The sequence below is a fragment of the Neolamprologus multifasciatus genome, chromosome 16 (assembly GCF_963576455.1).
Source record: "Neolamprologus multifasciatus chromosome 16, fNeoMul1.2, whole genome shotgun sequence".
In the NCBI taxonomy this organism is placed as follows: Eukaryota; Metazoa; Chordata; class Actinopteri; order Cichliformes; family Cichlidae; genus Neolamprologus; species Neolamprologus multifasciatus.
In genome coordinates this window covers 14798608-14816526 of record NC_140454.1, presented here as the reverse complement: position 1 = coordinate 14816526, position 17919 = coordinate 14798608, and the positions used below count along the sequence as shown (strand labels likewise).

At 40.4% G+C, this 17919-nt stretch overlaps 1 protein-coding gene across 7 annotated transcripts in view; it reads right to left on the bottom strand.

The window, feature by feature from the left end:
* The window catches only part of st6gal2a (ST6 beta-galactosamide alpha-2,6-sialyltranferase 2a), a 39759-nt gene extending 27030 nt beyond the window's left edge, over window positions 1–12729 (bottom strand). For 3 of the 7 annotated variants that reach the window (XM_085134450.1, XM_085134449.1, XM_085134451.1), the window contains exons 1-2: window positions 12524–12729; window positions 3847–3911 (exon numbers count right to left, since the gene is read on the bottom strand). The gene's annotated coding sequence lies outside the window, so the exon portion shown is untranslated. Of the gene's footprint in view, window positions 1–3846; window positions 7701–8553 lie in introns of all 7 variants that reach the window. The other 4 variants (XM_085134448.1, XM_085134452.1, XM_085134453.1 and 1 more) reach the window with 2 other exon arrangements.
* Between the last annotated feature and the right edge of the window lie 5190 nt (window positions 12730–17919).

Sequence of the window (17919 nt, the reverse complement as noted above, 5' to 3'; positions counted from 1 at the left end):
GATTAGGTACATACAGCATAGAAGCAGCAGCTGGCAGCAGCAACACATATGCTAAATTAGAACGTGCAATACTGCAGATTTCGGTATAGAGCCGATACGAAATAAATACAGGGTCTGTTCTGCCGCTACAATATACAGATACTTTTACCACATAAAGCTTATAGAGGGCAGAGCATTGTGTCATGATTTATGAGATAAATCATCATCAATATGTAAATTCTGAATACATTTTAATGACCAATAAATCACTTTTACTTTTCACAGTAGTGATTTAACACGATCAAACACACCTTTTGGCTTTTCCATTTTGAAACTGGGTTTTTTGGAGACCTGGATTGTAAATGTGCCCGTCTCTAAAGCTCTTTGGGTCAACTTCTGTTGTTTAAATGTGCAATAGGCTATAAATAAAACAACACTTTTAACACTTTAAGTCTATACAGAAGAACTGATATAATTTGAGATTATATTTTGTATTATTGTGTACATTATTTATTTGGAACTGACTAATGAATTAACTTTTCCATTTTGTTTGTGTTATTCTGTAGGACTAGTAGCTTTTGACTGATTAGATTTAGGATTTTCTACACCTTTTATTTACACCTGTTATTTATTTAAAACACATTTTTATAAGCTTCTGACAGAAAAGAAATATTTCAAGCCAAGTTAACCTTATCTCTTCACTTTGGAATAAATATTAACCTTTAAGCTTTACAGCAATATGTATGTATGTAAACCACCTGAATCAGTCACATGACACAGGATGTGGATTCTACCTGTTGAAAATTCAAAGTAGGTAAAAGAAATTAGCCATGTTAGCACATAGCAAAAGATAAAAAAAGACACTACAAAAAAAATGATATCCTCTGTTTAAAAATGTAACAGTGTTTATTATACCGGTAGCGTGGTTCAAGCTAACTAAACTGACTCTGTTCTGTTCTTGAGATCAAACTCGTGGTCCACGGTGACACACATTCATATTCCTCAGTCAACTGGATTCAAATGGAAGCTTTGCTCTCTATTTACCGGTTGCCATGGTGCATCCCGAAGCTCTGCTGATGATCGCTTTTTTCCCCTCTACTCATGCACACACTTAACTCGGGGTGAACGCACTCAGAGCAGATTGAACTTATTCTGATCAGCCTTCACGGAACTAAAAGCTACGAGTTGAACATCTCTGAGTTAATCTACTCTGATATGTTTATGGCTGAAGTCAGAACTTGTTGGAACAGAGCCCTTTCCTATTCATTGCTTATTCACATCACCTAGTTCAAAGTCAAGTAGAATGCTGTTTTGGTGCAATTCCACCAACTAATCTGCATTTCACATTTCACGCTTCACTCCCCTTCACATGAGCAGAACTTTTCCAAAAGAAGAGATTGAATAAATTACTCCAAGAGGCAAAATAATAAAGTGTAAAAGTGATGAAACAGCTACACAGCCTTTGATCTCATCAATTAAACTGCTCTATATGAGACAGAGATGGAAATTAACCATGTTAGCAACATACCAAATACAGACTCTGGAAACTAAAATGCGTCCAACGTTTTTGGTCTGCCGACACGATTCAAGCTGTAAGTGTCATTAAGACAGACACACTTCCAGAGCCGGGGCCATCACTGGAACTGCTTCTTTTTTCTTTTTCTTTTTTTTAAATAACAGGGTTGGGCGGTGCATTTGTCCAATCGTCCAAAGTTAATGGATATCATTCAAACGTAGCCCGTCCAGTGCATAACATTTCACTGTACATGCTGCACTTTCTCATCTAATCTGGGGAAACTTGGGCGGTTCTGGATCTGACAAGGAACAAATGAGACACCGAAAATGAAAAGCAAGATGTCAGAGGTCACTTGAATACGTGAGCTGAAGTGAGAAATCGAACATAAAGACGAAGCGCATGCAAAGATTAAATGAAGAGTGTCTCTCCTTCCTCACTTCATAAGTGCCCTGCTGCACAGCGTACTTTTAGCCTCAGGAGGCGATGGAGTTATTACCATGTGGTACAGAACACTTCATCCTGTGTAATTACACTGGCAGTATCTGAGCTCTCCAAAGGGTCTGCTACACTTCATCACATCTTCAAACTTCAAAGAGCAGCTGATAAGAATAGCAAATAGACTGAAGCCCACATAAATGAGAAAGTGGAGACAGGATAATGTCAAAGCTGAAACGTTTTCTTGTGCTGGGAAAAAAAAAGAAAAGTGAGCAGAAGTCATTTATCTAATGCAGGTAGTTGTTTTCTGACCCTGTCAGAGAGGAACAAGACGGGCCTGCTGACATATTGCATCTTTGTTTTTGCGGACATGTAGAAGAATTATTACTTTAATTCTTAAAACCTCCCTGTACATCCTATTCTAGTCCTGTCACTGAAACTCCAACACAATGACATAATGAAGGGCTTCCTCTTCCCTTCACTTCCATTTCCAATGCCCACCCCCACCACCACTACCACTGCCTTCATCTGTGACCTACATTCAGTTGTGGTACTGTGCATGCAGATGTAAGCGCAGACACCGCTTGGCTGGCTGTGATCACATCTGCGTGGCTTTGCTCTGACGTCGGTCATTTTAATATTGTACTGTACACATACAGAGAACTGACTGAATATTCCTCGTTGCTTGCTTGTAGTTATTGTAATCTTGTTTTGACTGTCAGTCTTTTTGTGGAAATGTGAATTTGTACTGGCATTAGAGAAACCGGCTCCGCACAAATGACACCTTTCACATACACAACACAGCTAGTTCCAGCCAATCAACTGCCTGCCAGTCACATACGCTAATAATCACATGGCTGCAGCTAAGCACGGTTTTAAAAACACATTTCCAACAGCTACACAAACAATGAAATGATTTAAATCTCAGAAGCTAAATAAGGACTCTACAACCAAAAGGGAGGAAAAAATATGTAGACAGATACACAGAAGGCTAACTACAAGAGTAACTACAAGAGTAACTAAAAGAGTATCAGCAAGAGTATTGTTGTGACACTAGAGTCCAAGTCCTCTTTGTTCCACTTTGTTTTCACTCCGAGTTGTGTCCATTTCTTCTTGGTATTTTTTAGTCAGCACAATAACCGATAATAAAACAGCAAATGAAATTCAGATTCTCAAATGATTTCTCAGATGATCTGATTTGTTTTTGGTCTTCTTTTTCTTCCTAGTAATTAAAAAGTGAACAGCTTTGGATTTTGGACTGACAAAAATCAAGAGACCCCAATTGAGAATCACTGCTTTAATGTCAGCCATTCATTAAGAAAGTAAACACCAGAGTCATTAATACTTACTTATTAGTTATGGTGCACTACTTGAATTGCATTGCTCAGCTCTTTATGTATACAGAGGGCTAGTTTATGCGAGAACAACGATAGTGAAACAGCACAGACAGCCCCCGCCTAGTAGTCTTTATTTTTTAAATGCACACAATTAATTTTAAAAAACTCAAATAATTTTTCAAAAACTATGACACAAAACTGGTCAACACATGTAAAAAAAATCTAATTTCCTAAATCTTAATTTCCTAAAAACATACAAATCCTCAAATAATACTGGATCATAAAAGGGCCTCTCACGATAATGTCCCACCAGACTTTTGTATCATTAGTTCACAGACTGTGCAACATTTCCATTCACCTCCTGAAGTACGCATCTGTCTCAACGCAAACAAATATCTGTCTGTAACATCTAGGCGTTCTAACCAAACTGTAGCTTAGGGATCAACCAAAACACTACAACTCATTTCCATAAAAACAAAACAGCAAAGTGAACGATGCAACACACACCTACTAAACAGCACTGACAACATCTAAATTATGGGTGAATGCTAGCACCATGTGACTAGTTAATAGACTTACTGGTTTAACCGGGACAACAGTGTGTGTCGTTTTGTTTTCCTGTGCTGCCTGGCACCACCACTTTCCTGTAAAAAGAAAATGTAATCATGAGTTACGTGTAAAAACTTGTCCGTTTTTGTGTTGATACAATGACACAGCCCACAAAACAAATAAGTTACAGACAGGCTCATCAATTATAGGAAATACCGAGAAAGAGACGTCTTTCATCCGGATTCCCACTTGGTGGTAACAGGATCAGACTCATGAGAGATGGCTTCATGCTGCTGTAATATCAGGTCCAGCAAGGTCAGAGCAAAAAGCACCAACTCCATTAAAGACCGATCCCACTGAGGGAGATTAGGTCTGTCCTGTCCCCTTCTATCCTCCTTCAACTACAGCGCTGATTACATCACTTGAGCAAAAATGTCTATTTTTGCAAAGGCATGCTCAGAAACTCATTAATCTTGCTTTGAAGAAGCAGCTACACCTAATAATGGCTAAGAGGTGCAGGGAAGCAGAAGTCTCTCACACACAAAACACACACACAGACACAAGCACACCTGTCACAGTCCATCTGTTACAGAAAACCCACAACTGATTTTTAGCACAGAGGAAACAACAGAGTCTTCACTCTGCAGAAAGGAGAGAAGAAACCATAATACTGAGACAACACCTGGACACACACATATGTGGACAAGGTCACTGCACTGGCAATTAGCCCCTTTCTATCAGAACACTGGGAGAGCTGGTTGTGCACCTTGTAATTACCAGAGGAGAGGACGTGTTTTATTTGAGACTAGTGCTACTGACACAGCCAATGGGAAAAAAAAACCCCGTGACTTATTCAAAGCAGACATTAGACAAGAGAAAATTATTATTCATCAGCCACCACACTGGCTGTTTAGAGTCTAAATAGGTGGAAGACTTAAAAAGTCTAAAATGACACTATATTTAGAGGACTTGGCAATTCATGGTTCCAAAAAGTGGGGGGAAGAGAAATGAAACTAGTGCTTAGTTTACAAAGTTCTCTTCACCGGAGGAAAATGGCAAATCTGATGAAATTATATGGCTGGAAAAGGTTGACTCATTGTGACCTTCCAACCACATCCTCTTCTGATAAATCACACAGAGCAGTGCTTCTTGATGACAGGCTTTCACGGTGCATAGCGCTCGCTTGAATACAGTCTGCCAGCGGCAAGGTCCTATGAAGGAAATGCAGTTCCACACCTCACATTATGGCCCATAAATACAGCCGGGAGTGCTGACGCCCACAGCGGGCGGCCGTTTGACGTGGGGAAAAAGTAGAGAAAGTCCACTTAAAGCCTCTTTCGTTGTCTGTTGCCCTTCTTGTGTAGGCTGAAAGTACATGGCGATGTTTGTAGTACCAGACCGTATCACCTCGCACGCTTACTGATGATTAGGAAACGAGACAAACAGGCTCAGAAAACTGCTGCCAGTATCGATATTTCTCTGGTCCACACACAGAAAAGGGATCCAGTCTTTAAGTGATGACATGACAAATCTTGCTTCCGGGCCCAAACTACCCTGCGTAGGCGTAGGCTTTTGTGTTTTTAACATGCTTTGTATCTTGTTCTATTTAATCTCAAAAAGCCCCTAAAAACAGTCAGTGATCACTGTCGGCCTCTCTCGGTTTTTATTGCCGCTGTTCATTTTAAAGATCAGTTTTTAAAACCTTACGATGTAACTACAGCTCAGCCCATGCATCAGTATATAAATGACTAACCTCGTATTGTGGATGGATTATCTCACTGGGTGTAAAGTTCGGACTATAGGGTGGTTGGGTGATGATGTTCCAACCAAAGTTTTGCAGGAGAGCGACAGTTTTAAGGGCGACGTGTGGACGCGCTGTGTCACGGAGAATGCTTACGCACAGTGCACGCAGTGTGCAACTGTGTTTTGGGACCGAAAAGGGGTATTGTTGGTTGACTTTCTGCCTGTTGGGACCACAATCAATGCTGACAGGTAGCGTGAAACACTGCATTTTAGAATCGGAGAAGAGGAATGCTGAGCAAGGGCGTAAGCATTCTCCACGTCACCGCGCCTCCACGATCGCTGTTTTTCTTTTAAAAACAGCTGAAAACCAATCTTTTTTGACAGGTATTTGGATGATGTTCTTTCATATTATGTTGTTTTTGTGCGATATAGTTTTAAATTCCCTGTAAAGTACTTTGTAATAGATTCTTTGCTTAAAAAGTTCTATATAAATAAATATTATTTACTTAACTGTGCAGAGACCAAACCCACTAATCTACAGCTCAAGAACCATTTACAGAAAGCTAACCTTTTTATAATCTGTCTGAACTCCGGACACTTGCCTCCCCTCATGAACTGAGATTAGAGACTTAAGAGTAAAAATAAGAATGTGATGCCATAATAAGCTGCTTGAATATCCCGTGTCCCTTTTTAAGAAGACACACCATAAGGACTACAGCATTGAACATCGAGTTGCACACGAGCTAAGTTTGAATAACGCCTCCTCGGGAATTTTACAATCCTGTGAAGACAGCTAATTACCAAAGACGCCGCTGTGTTCAGAGGGGTCATCCTCCGAGGCCTCACGCACTACAGCCAGGAGTGAGGGACACAGCTGGGCTTGATGACTCCAGCTCTCCTGGCTTTTGAAGCCTGAGCTCAGATAACTGCTGGTCTGGTCGGTTAGTGGGCATCTGAAATTACACCTCCACCTTCCCGGAGTGGCCTGCCCGTCAAGTCCCTCCACTCCTTTGCACTGTATCTCAACATTTACAGTCTGGTGCGGATAAAATTGAAACCCTACCTCTAGCCATCGCCAACAGTAAAATTGCAAGCATGTTAGGAACAATTACAAAGGAGCTCGTGTATCAAAAACTTGGAGAATTATTACCTGACTCTGCAGCTCCCCTCAGCTTTGCAGGGCTTTTCGGCCTGTGACATTACTGTGTGGTTGCTTTTACTCACAAAAAGAAGAAGAAAAAAAAGCTTTCAAAAGTCACCTTCGAAAACCTATTGAACACCACACAGCAGATGGACACAATCAGAGACTAAAGGCCTCTTTACACTGTTTGATTTTGGACACCTTTGGGAAAGGTGGCAAAAATCTGTGGCCGTCTCTCAAATGCACCAATCAAAGACAGCTGCCCTGTGGCGAAATTCACACCTTCACTAATTTATAACCAGGTTCTGACTGTGTGACTCACGCTCCCACCAACATCCAAAAAAACCAAACCAAAAACATAAAATCATGCCAATTCCCCTTCGAGGTGACTCCATAAGTGGACCATCACATGCAAAAGCAACAGAAAGCAACATAAAAGAAAAAATATATATTTCAAAACACGTTTTGCGTACTGTAATTTCCACAGATAAGAGCAGCACAAACCAGATGACGCAAGCAGATGATTTGTTTCTGCCCTCATATTCATCAGCTTTACGCTGTTCTTTAATCACACAATCTGATCTCACGTTGTGTGACATGAGTCTTACAAAGGTTGTTTTACAGTCTAGTACACATACATATGAAAGCATCAAAACATTCACCAGGTTGATTCTGTTCATCTGGACGTAGAATTTTCAGCATTTACTTACCTGGATGATTAAGCATGCATCAAGAGATTCACTAGTAGAGCTCGAACAATGCCGGATTTTGTTATTAGGACAGATACTGATATTTGGTTTTTTAAAACTCCACTGACATAGTTTTTTTTCTATCATAGACATGAAACAAACAAATTAGCCTAACATTTCTTACGTGCTGCAATTTTTGAGCCCACATTAAAAGATTCTGTGAAAGCAAACAAGTTTCGAAACTTTTCTGACAGTTACAAGTTGTGCAACTAGTTGCACAGTCTTAACTTCTTCCTTTCATTGTTGAAAAACTGTGATAAATCCAGTGTTGGGGAGTAACGGAATACATGTTACGTATTTAAAATACAAAATATGAGTAACTGTATTCCGTTATAGTTACCGTTTAAAAAGGTGGTATTTAGAATACAGTTACTTTGTTGAAATAAATGGATTACACGGCGGTACTTCCCTGTTTCATATTGTGGCGGGTCAGGACTGTTTGGGTTTTGTTTGACAGCTACGTTCTGTTGTTCCAGGTGGCAGCGTTACGGTTGCCATGGTTACAGGGTGACGCTCTCTCGCTGCGTGTCTCCTGGGTGAGAGAGCGCCTGTTGTTGTTGTGCTAAGCTAATAGGCAGAATGCTACCGGTATAGCCCTAAAGAATGTAGCATCATAGGCAGTGTAGTCCGTGCTGCAGGGAGAATGGACTGCCATACACGTTATGTGTCTGTGAGCGAGGGAGGGAGAAAAAGGAAAAGTACGAGTTGTCATCGAGCAAAAACGGGAGCTGGAAGCATGTAAATATAATAATAACCACTGCAGCCAAGAAGAGTGCCTGACGAGCCCAGTTGTAAGTAAGCTATTAAGACTCGACTGTTGACCCAGACAACAAAGTAAAGCTAGTTTTCACCCGACACAGAACTAACCGTATTAGCCAGAGGTCCCTTTACTACGGTTCGGAGCCGCGGACCTTCAGTAACAGTAATAAATCACAGCAATAGTACATTCACGTAGTTGTAAACAGCATGATAATATATTAAGTAATCCAAAGTATTCAGAATACGTTACTCTCATTGAGTAACATAACGGAATACGTTACAGAATACATTTTGGGGCATGTATTCTGTAATCTGTAATGGAATACATTTTAAAAGTAACCCAACACTGGATAAATCTAACAGCTAGATAGAAACACAAGTCCAAATTAAGGATACATACAAAGGCTGGCATGTCAAGTTAAAAAGTTTGGGTTACTTGTTTTCACTTGGGGCATGTGCTGCTCAGAGAGATTAATGGCTTAGTGAGCTTCTTTGAGCTTAAAGTACCCTAAATCCCCATGGTAATAGGTTATATGTTAAGCATATAACCTGAGGACAGTTTTAGAGTTTTGGTTTAAAATCTAAAATCTGATTTAAATCTATCATTTACAGCACGTTTAAAGTGCTAATCTTTTAAAATCTTTGCTGGGAAAATATGTTTTATATGTGAAACACCTGTTTACTCAATAACATTAATTTGAGTTAATCTGCCAACAAACTAAACCGCTTTCAGCGATCTCATTTATTGGGACAATAAACCTTTAGTGTTCAATAAATCCGTTTAAAGTTTCAGGGCTTCTAATCTGGAGCCGTTACCTTAGAAAAAAACCAGAGCGCAGAAAGTGCACTCAGCATAACTTGAATTAATATATTTATTTTACCGCTCTGCGGTAAAAAATCACCAGATTATTAATTTTCTGCAGCATTAATTTTGTCTTATTTGCAACTGTGTTGCATTTTACTCGGATACTTTTTCTGTTCTTTGGAGAATTTTAATCACTATTAATTATCACCATCTGATAACGTCTCTGGCTAGACTAGGTGGCACTCACAGGGATCATTTTTTGGTGGAAGAAGAGTCACATTACCTACAAAAATGCCCATTTTTATGTGAGTGTGCAGAGCTTGAGGCAGAAAGCCCAACTTGACAGAAAAAACTGATAAATACTGTCATGATGCCCACTACCTCCAACTCAGGCTTTGGGTTTTGTCGAGCCAGCTAACGCAAAGAAACCTGACTCTGTTGAACTTTGTTCATAGCACTGCCCTCAGGTGATGAAAAACATGCTACTGCAGGCTTAATGCAATTAAAAAATTAAATCAATATGAACTGGTTTTGAAAAAAAAAAGCATTCTGAAAACCTCAATATCAGCAGTACCATCTTATACTTTAATCAATGCAACTATTCCGAGCACCTTCGAGGCTGCAGCGGTGCAATATCCACTTCACAGCCCTGCTCGTGAACAGATCGACTGCTGCACATCTATCTATCTCTTTACAGCCTAATCCAGACTAAAGCTGGTATGAATCACTTCCCCTCTCAGACATCCTCTCATCTGATGCTAATAAGAACAGTCAGTCTTTGACTCCAACACTGTTACTGGGTCATAGCCGACTTCAATTATGCATTTCATCTGTTAGCATTTTTTTCACCTCCTAGTATTTTTAGAGCCATATTCATGAGTGCACACACTCACACACACACAACACTTTTACATATACACCCTTTTACATATATGTGTGTGTGTGTGTAATTAACCTCCAAACCTTCCTTTCAACCTAATGTGTTTCTTTGCAGTGTAAATTCTCACTAGTTTTACAGAACCTCTACACCCTTACCATTTTACATGTTTACTACCTTCATGGCAGAATGCAACTTTGGGTCACATGATCAGAAAGGTTGAAAAGGAAAGAGATTGTGAGAATCGTGAACACACGATACTGACCCACATGCTTACAATGTTGCAGTTTCAGCGACTTGCTGATTTGTATTTACACACATTTTTCCAATGACGACTTTGAGCTGCACTCAGCGTGTCAAAGAACTACATGCTGGTCAATATCTATCAGTTCGATAAAGAAATAAAGACTCTGTGTGTAAAAATGGCTTGATGTATTTGCTGTGGTGGAGTAAATGTGGTGTATTAGTGTTAGTGTGTGCAAAGAAAGGAGCTCTCCTTAACACCTTTGCCTTGTCTGCACACACAGAGGGAGGGAGCCCCATTGGAGACAATAAACATCCAGCTGCAGACACAAAGAGGTGCCAGCCAACGCGTGGATGCGATTAGCTAGTTGTGTGTAATAGCAGTAATACAGAAGTTGTGTGACAGTCACAACGCTTTCACACAGCGCGGGTGTAAATCTGTGTGTATCAAGCATTCATTTGCACATTTATAATGCACTGTGAGAGGGGCTAAGAACATCTATGGTTTGAGAAGTAGAACACAAAGCGATCCTGCGTTTTTGCTCTGGTTTATTTTATCATATATAAATGAATAATTTAACAACAATAACTTTACCTCTACAGTTTAAACAGTGACCATTATATTCAACTTTTGTCCTTGTCCTTGTAAATTCCATGAAGCCTTGAAAACCACAGCGCACATAAATATTCAGCAGCTCTACACACGCGCACACGTAATAACACTTTTCTGATGCAATGTCACTATAACCTGGAGAGGAGCTTTGAATTTCCTTCCCTGAGCTGTTTATGATGCACAGAGAAGGAAAATACAAAAGAACAGACCGGTGCCTTTGATTCCGGTGGACTACGGAGAACAGCGAGGTTGTGCGTGTGCGCGTGTTCTCACTGTAATGAGTTTCAGTCGACTCCCAAACTCCGCCGTGGTTCTTGAAGGCTGTGTGCGTTTCTTTGGCAGGTTTAATGTGTTACGGTGACATTCAGCTAAAAGTGGCGACAGCTCAGTGATAAAACTTCCTGTTGCTGATATCAAGACAACTCGCACTACTTCAAAAGGCATCACGTTCCAAACCTTCTGCACTAATTGCTCTTGACACCAGTGTGTGTCTGTGTGTTGTTGGTCCTGTTGTTGTTGTTTTCACTGCTTTCAATCACCTGGTGTTAGTCTGTGAGTGAATGTAAAGTAGAATAGGTTAGCTTCTAATTTTAAAAACAAATGGCTACAACTGTGTCAAAATGTGTTTAAACACCACTTGCATTTAATCATTAGTCATTATTCATCTCTGGCTCTCTTCAACAGTGTGTGTTCTGTCCTCTTTTCCTCCCATCACCCCCGGTCGGTCTTGGCAGACGTCTCCCCCCTCCCTGTGCCTGTTCTGCGGTTTCTTCCTGTTACAAGGGAGTTCTTCCTCCCCACTTTCCCCAAGCGCTTCCTCATAGGTGGTTGTCTGATTAATGGGAATTCTTTTTGTTTATTGTAAGCTCTTTACCTTACAATAACGAACCTTGAAGCAACTGTTGTTGTGTTTTGGCGCTACATAAATAACACCGAATTGAAGTGAAGTGAACTGAGGGGAAGCAGCTGTGTTTATAAAGGAAAAAGACATTTCAATAAGGAGCACGTGAGCACCAAATCATGACTGCTAAATGTAACTTTTGGTATACAAAGCAGGTTATTTCCACCTTAACTAAAGTGGCACTGATTTTTGTTTGCGTCAAATAAGCGCTATTAATGTAATACTATACAACTGTTTTTAATTTAATTCAATAAATTATTATTTTTCCTTCCAGTTGTCTTAACCTGGAGCTCCTTAGTTGGCCTTGGTTTGCTGTTTTGTGTGGAGCTGCTCCAGCATGTGCATCAATAACTGAGCGCTAAGGCAGCGAGAAACCTCCGCATGTTCTTCCCAAGTTGTAGAGCGGAGTGGGGGCCTGGCTTCACAGTGAGCTGTGAATGAAATCAATCCATTGTGGGGCGAAGCAGAAAAAAAAGAAAAACACTAAACAGCGCCGGGTAACAGGAGCGCGTCAGAAACGATGAACTCTGCTGCCTGTGTCAACAATGCCTCTGTTTTAATTTAACAATCTAACCAAACACAGAAGCGCAGATACTAATAAAAATGAGCCGCTGTTAAAATGAGCTTCCTGTGATGGTTATGCTGCTCCGGAGAAGTAACGAAGACAAAGCGCTGTCGGCTACATTCTCATCCGCATGTTTTTTCTTTTTATTTAGGGTTTTTTTTTTTTTTTTTTTCAAATTCTCGGTATTGCAGCGCTTTAAGCAAACATCGTGCGAACACATCCTCCCCTTGTTCCGCTCAAAGCACAAAGCGCTCATAATCAGAAAATGCAGAACTGTATCGAAATCCTAGGGAGAGCAAACAAAGCCTTACCCAAATACTGTTACGGGTCCTCAATGGATGCTGCTGCTGCGGCTTTCCGGTGGTTCATTTTGCTCCCGTCCCCCTTGTTGCACAGCGAGCATGCGGCTCGCTTTGGCTCGCCTCTGCTCTCTGGTCACTGTGAAGATATCCACTACTACGCTGAGAGAGCAGAGCGGCTGTGTTGTCTATCACATTGTTGCTGGCCTTCCTCCCCCGCCCCCCCCCCTTTTTTTCTTTTTTTTTCTTCTTTTTTTTGCGTTTTTAAAGGGGGCGGGGCCAGCGAGTTTTTTTTTTTTCCCCTTTGTTAGTGCGCCACGGATAAGGCTTGCTGGCCAGAAGGAAGGAAAGAAGGGATAAAGGAAGGAAACTGATATTAAAATTAAGTTTGATTTTGACTGTGAGTTGGATGAGGGGTCATGGTGTGCAAAATGTCAATAAGGCAATAAGGCTAATATTGATACAGTGATTCCAAACCTATGGAGTCAGGTTAGCCCTTCATATTGAGACTTGGAAATTCAAAATTTCAACAACAGACTGTTACTGGAAAATATGACGTTCTTTTCATTGTTATGTTGCAAGTTCATTGTCCGATGAAGGTTTAACTCGTTGTGGAGAGTTAAACCTTCTTTGCCACAACCTTCTTCTGAACATCCATGATGCCAATCTTCCATTCCACCGCATCCCAACTTTCTCAACTCTGGATTGAGATCCGGTGATTGTGTCAGCCAGATGAATACAAAGAACTCAATGTCGTTTTCAAGAAACCAGTTTGACATCATTAGATGTGTAGACTGTGCTCACAACAGGATGAGCATGGTTAACAGCAACCTGGCCATTCTCCTCTGACCTCTGGCCCTCCTCCTCTCTGGACATTTTCTCTTTTTCACACCATTCTCTGTTAAAGCCGAAAGCTTGTTGTGTGGGAAAATCCCAGCAGATCAGTAGTTTCTGAAATACATAGAGCAGCCCATCTGTCACAACAACCATGCCACATTCAAAGTCACCTAAATTACATTTTTCTTCCCCCATTCTGATGCTTGAACCTTGTATTTCAGAAAATCCATATCTACATGCCTAAATGCATTGATTTGATCACATGTGATTTGCAGTAACCAGCAAATGAACAGGTATACCTATTGATGTGGCCAAGAAGTGTGTGTTTTTGTCTTTGGGTAGGATGTGGCTGCCATATGATTGACTAATTAGATATTTGTGTTAAAGAACAATTGAACAGATGTACCTAATAAAGCGATAATTGAGTTTATGGTCATATGATCATCAAATTCGATTCGATTAGACCAGGGGTCGGCAACCCTATAGGCACGCGTGCCACAGTTGGTGTGAAGGGTTAACTGATGGCACGACCATAGCTGGACTGGCCATCGGGCACACTGGGCATTTGCTCGGTGGCCTGGTGACTTTTTTGTTTTTCTTTGTAACGGTATAAACAATGAAAGGTGGTGGATTGGCCAGATGCTGGTCGGTGTGTAAAAATAACTCAGTTGTTTGGTGGCGGCTATGGCGGAGCTTCCTCAGATTCAGTAAAATTAGCAAGTGGTGGAGGCCAGCAGGTGGATGAGAGAAAGGGGAGGCAGGAGGAGAGTCATGGCCGCTGGTCTCAGCCGCTGGTCCGACTGTCCGACAGTTACAATAACTCGTACTGCGTGCTAGCTAGCATGACGGAGTTTCTATACAGCTGGGTGGGTGCTATGATGTTACTGATGTTGAACTTTATTTAGTTCATAAGGTTAGTTTGTAGAGTTGCCAACCGTCCTGTAAAAAGACGGAATCTTCTCGTATTCAGAGAAAATATTACGCGTTTCGTGTTGTGGTGAAAAGGAACACAGTTTGTCCCGTACTTCAGCTACAATGGAAAAAGACACAAAGCCAGAGTTATTCTGTCGTTACGCTGCACAGCTGCCTCTTCTTCTCTCGTTCTCTCCCCCTCTCTCTCCTATTTCTTCTTCAATTGTGAAACTGATCAATGATCAGCTGATGGGCTTTTCTCTCATTTGTGTATCGCCCACTTTGCGCCAGAAAGAGGAAACCGCCAAATGTCGCGCTAAACAACAGCAGCATGTTTAAGCTTGATCAGCTGTTGTTAGAATTGATTTAATATTAATTTCTAGTATCAGCTGATGTTTGCTGGAGCCACAGCTGTAAAGCTGCTGGTCATGATATCGGTTTGGATATGTGGTGAGAGGGAAACATGAAGATGGAACGAGTAGATGTCCTTACTGAATCATCAGAGCTGAACAGGTGATGGAGAAACAGGTTTACCTTTTAGGTGACATGAATGAGTTGAAGGGAAGTTATGAACTGTTTCTGAGAGACAAATAACACCAGGATCCTTTTCTATGTAGCTGACAGCTGGTAACTGTGCAGGGGCGGGTCTAGCAAAGTTTTGCCAGGGGGCCAGGTAGGGCATTAACAGGGAAAGGGGGGCACAAAGAAATACTTTCTTATTCTCATTTAAAATGTCTGGCTGTTATTAAATAATTATCTGAAGCTTACAAACAAAGTTTTTATCTGACGTAAAATGTATAGAAATCATACATATAACATTGAAGCAGCTGGAATCCATAGCTGTGCGTGTTCATGGAGCTGCATTTTCACCTGCTGGACATCACTACCTGACAAGTTTAAATGTCTTCAGAACATTGCAGAGGCCTTATTGACAGTATTTGGCTCTACATATCTGTGTGAGCAGATTTTCTCTCACATGAGTGTCCTCAGGTAGCCGTCTGAATGCTGGACACTTGGAGACCTGTGTCTCTGAGTGGGAGACCAGAGATCAGAGTGTATTAACAGACATGCCATATTGGCCCAGTTTATTTTTCTTATCATTGTTGTGAGGACACCATAAATAGCATTTGCATTTTCTGTTGTACAGTTCATTTGGTGTTATGGAGTTCTTGTTATGGATAAAAAGTGTCTTTTTTTTGTTTCAAAATAGCTGATAACTATTCGCTGATAGCATCTGCAAACAAATATAATTCTATAAAGTGGTTCTATATAGTGCACACTGACTTCTGAGGAAATCTTAAATGGCACTCCTCATCAGAAAGGTTGCCTAACCCTGGATTAGACACTCTCTCTACTTTTAAGATTTTTTAAGTTAGGACTGGATCATGTGACCCCGAATCCACCCTGCAATAGGTGTGGGCTGCTGGGGATTCCCATGATGCATTGAGTATTTCTTCTTCAGTCACCCTTCTCAACCACTATGTGTTAATAGACCTCTCTGCACTGAATCACACTTGTTATTAATCTCTGGCTCTCTTACACATCATGTCCTTTGTCCCAACTTCCTCCTCTCACCACAGCTGGTTCCGCTGGAGGTTTCTTCCTGTTGAAAGCGAGTTTTTCTTTCCACTGTCACCAAAGTGCTTCCTCATAGGAGGTCATATGATTGTTGGGATTTTCTCTGTATGTATTATCATCAGAGATGGGCGTTACTGTAATCCGATTACCTTTTTTCAAGTAACGAGTAAAGTAAGGGATTACTATTGCAAAAAAGGTAATTTGATTACTGTTACTTTCCCGTGAGCACGCTGCGTTACTGCGTTACTAAAACTGTGATTTTTTTGCGAGAGTGTCTCATGATAATGACGTAAGCGAGTGCGACATTCGTGGGAACAGCTGTGTGCAGATCAACAATAGATAATATAAGGAGTGCGGCAGAGAGTATGACCATGCAGCGTTTAAAGAGTGGAAGTACTGACCTATTTAAAAACTTATTTTTACAGCGAAAAAACCCATAAACTTCCAAGCAAGCACCGACAGTACGCTGCCACGGAAATCCTTCCACTGACCGCTACGACACACCTGCACCAGGGCAAACCTCCGCCTGCCTCACTCCTGCTATACAGGTGAAAATAGAGCAACAGGACCACTGAGTCTTTGATTTTATTTATTTTCTGCTGTGTTTTATGTGCATTTATTTGAAAGAGTGAGTGTAAACACAAAAAACTATTTTATTTTATATGCTGGAATATGCAGAAAATTGGTTTAAATGTTAAACAAATTTCTTCCAGTCAGAGAATGTTGCATATAATTTAATTTTTGTTTCATGCGTAAAGTTAAAAGATTAAACTAATAAAACTTGTGATGGATTATGCAGAAAAAATAGAATTGGGCTGAAAACCTATTCAGGTTGTAAATCCTTTCTTTAAAAAGTAAGTAAGTAACAAATTACTTTTGAAAATAAGTAATCAGTAAAGTAACGGGATTACTTTTGGGGGGGAAGTAATCAGTAATTAGTTACTGATTACTTTTTTCAAGTAACTTGACCAACACTAATTATCATACGGTCTACGATACGATATAAACCACCTTGAGTTGACTGTTGCGCTGTATAGATAAAACTGAATTGAACTGAATTGAATTCAAACAGTGATTCTCCCATTTCACTCAGTGCTAGGTGTATCCGGGGAGGAATCAAAGACAAAATCATTACATTTCTTCCTGTATGTTTGTTTATACGTGTATAAATACGCATATAAAGCCTGTTGTTTTACAATAAAGTCATTAGTCCTTTTGAGGGAATCTTTTATTTCTTCTTTGGCAAGAGCTATTGCTTTAAACAATGATTACTTCCACAGACTCTACTGATGAACAAAAATAGAGTCTGAAACATTACTCACAAAACACCCACTGTCACACTCCCAACATGAATGCAATTAAACCAAATTAATACAAATCTGGTGCTAGATGTGTTTTTAGTGTTGTTTTTGACATCAGTGAAATGACTTCACTGAACAATAAACAGATGGAGGGCATTGCATAACAGTTCCACAGAATCTAGTTTAAAACCAAACCATGCATCACCACACAGTGATCCAGTTTCAGAGGATCTCAGGACTCTCTTTGATAGAAGGCTCTCTAACTGAGAGAACAGCAAGGTAATATGGTGGCTGCGCTGTGGTTAAATGTTGTTTTAAACCACATGATCTCATCATTTATCTGCCAGAAAAAGATACTTTCCCCTGCTCCCTTATCCAGAAAGGGTCGCTTCAGCTTCATGTACAGTTCTCTACATGTTTGATTACAGATCATTCACACTACATATTGCTCCTCATGCAACCTCAAAAGAGATTGGGTCTTGTCCTGGGACCAAACTGTGAACATTTCACTTGTTAGGCAAACATGTAAGCCACTACGCTGCTGAGCTACTGTTTATCAGTCAGAACATTTATTAGTTAGACATATGGAATAATGTGTGCGCATAGCCTCAATTTCCTAATATGCATTATACTTAAAAATGCCCTAATATGATTTACAAATGAGCATTTATTTTGAAGAGCAGCTTATTTTGTAGCTACAGCATCTTATGTTTTTAATAACTAATCCTACTGAGTAATGTGATTTTACACCAAACCCAGAAAAACGTAACTAAACATTTT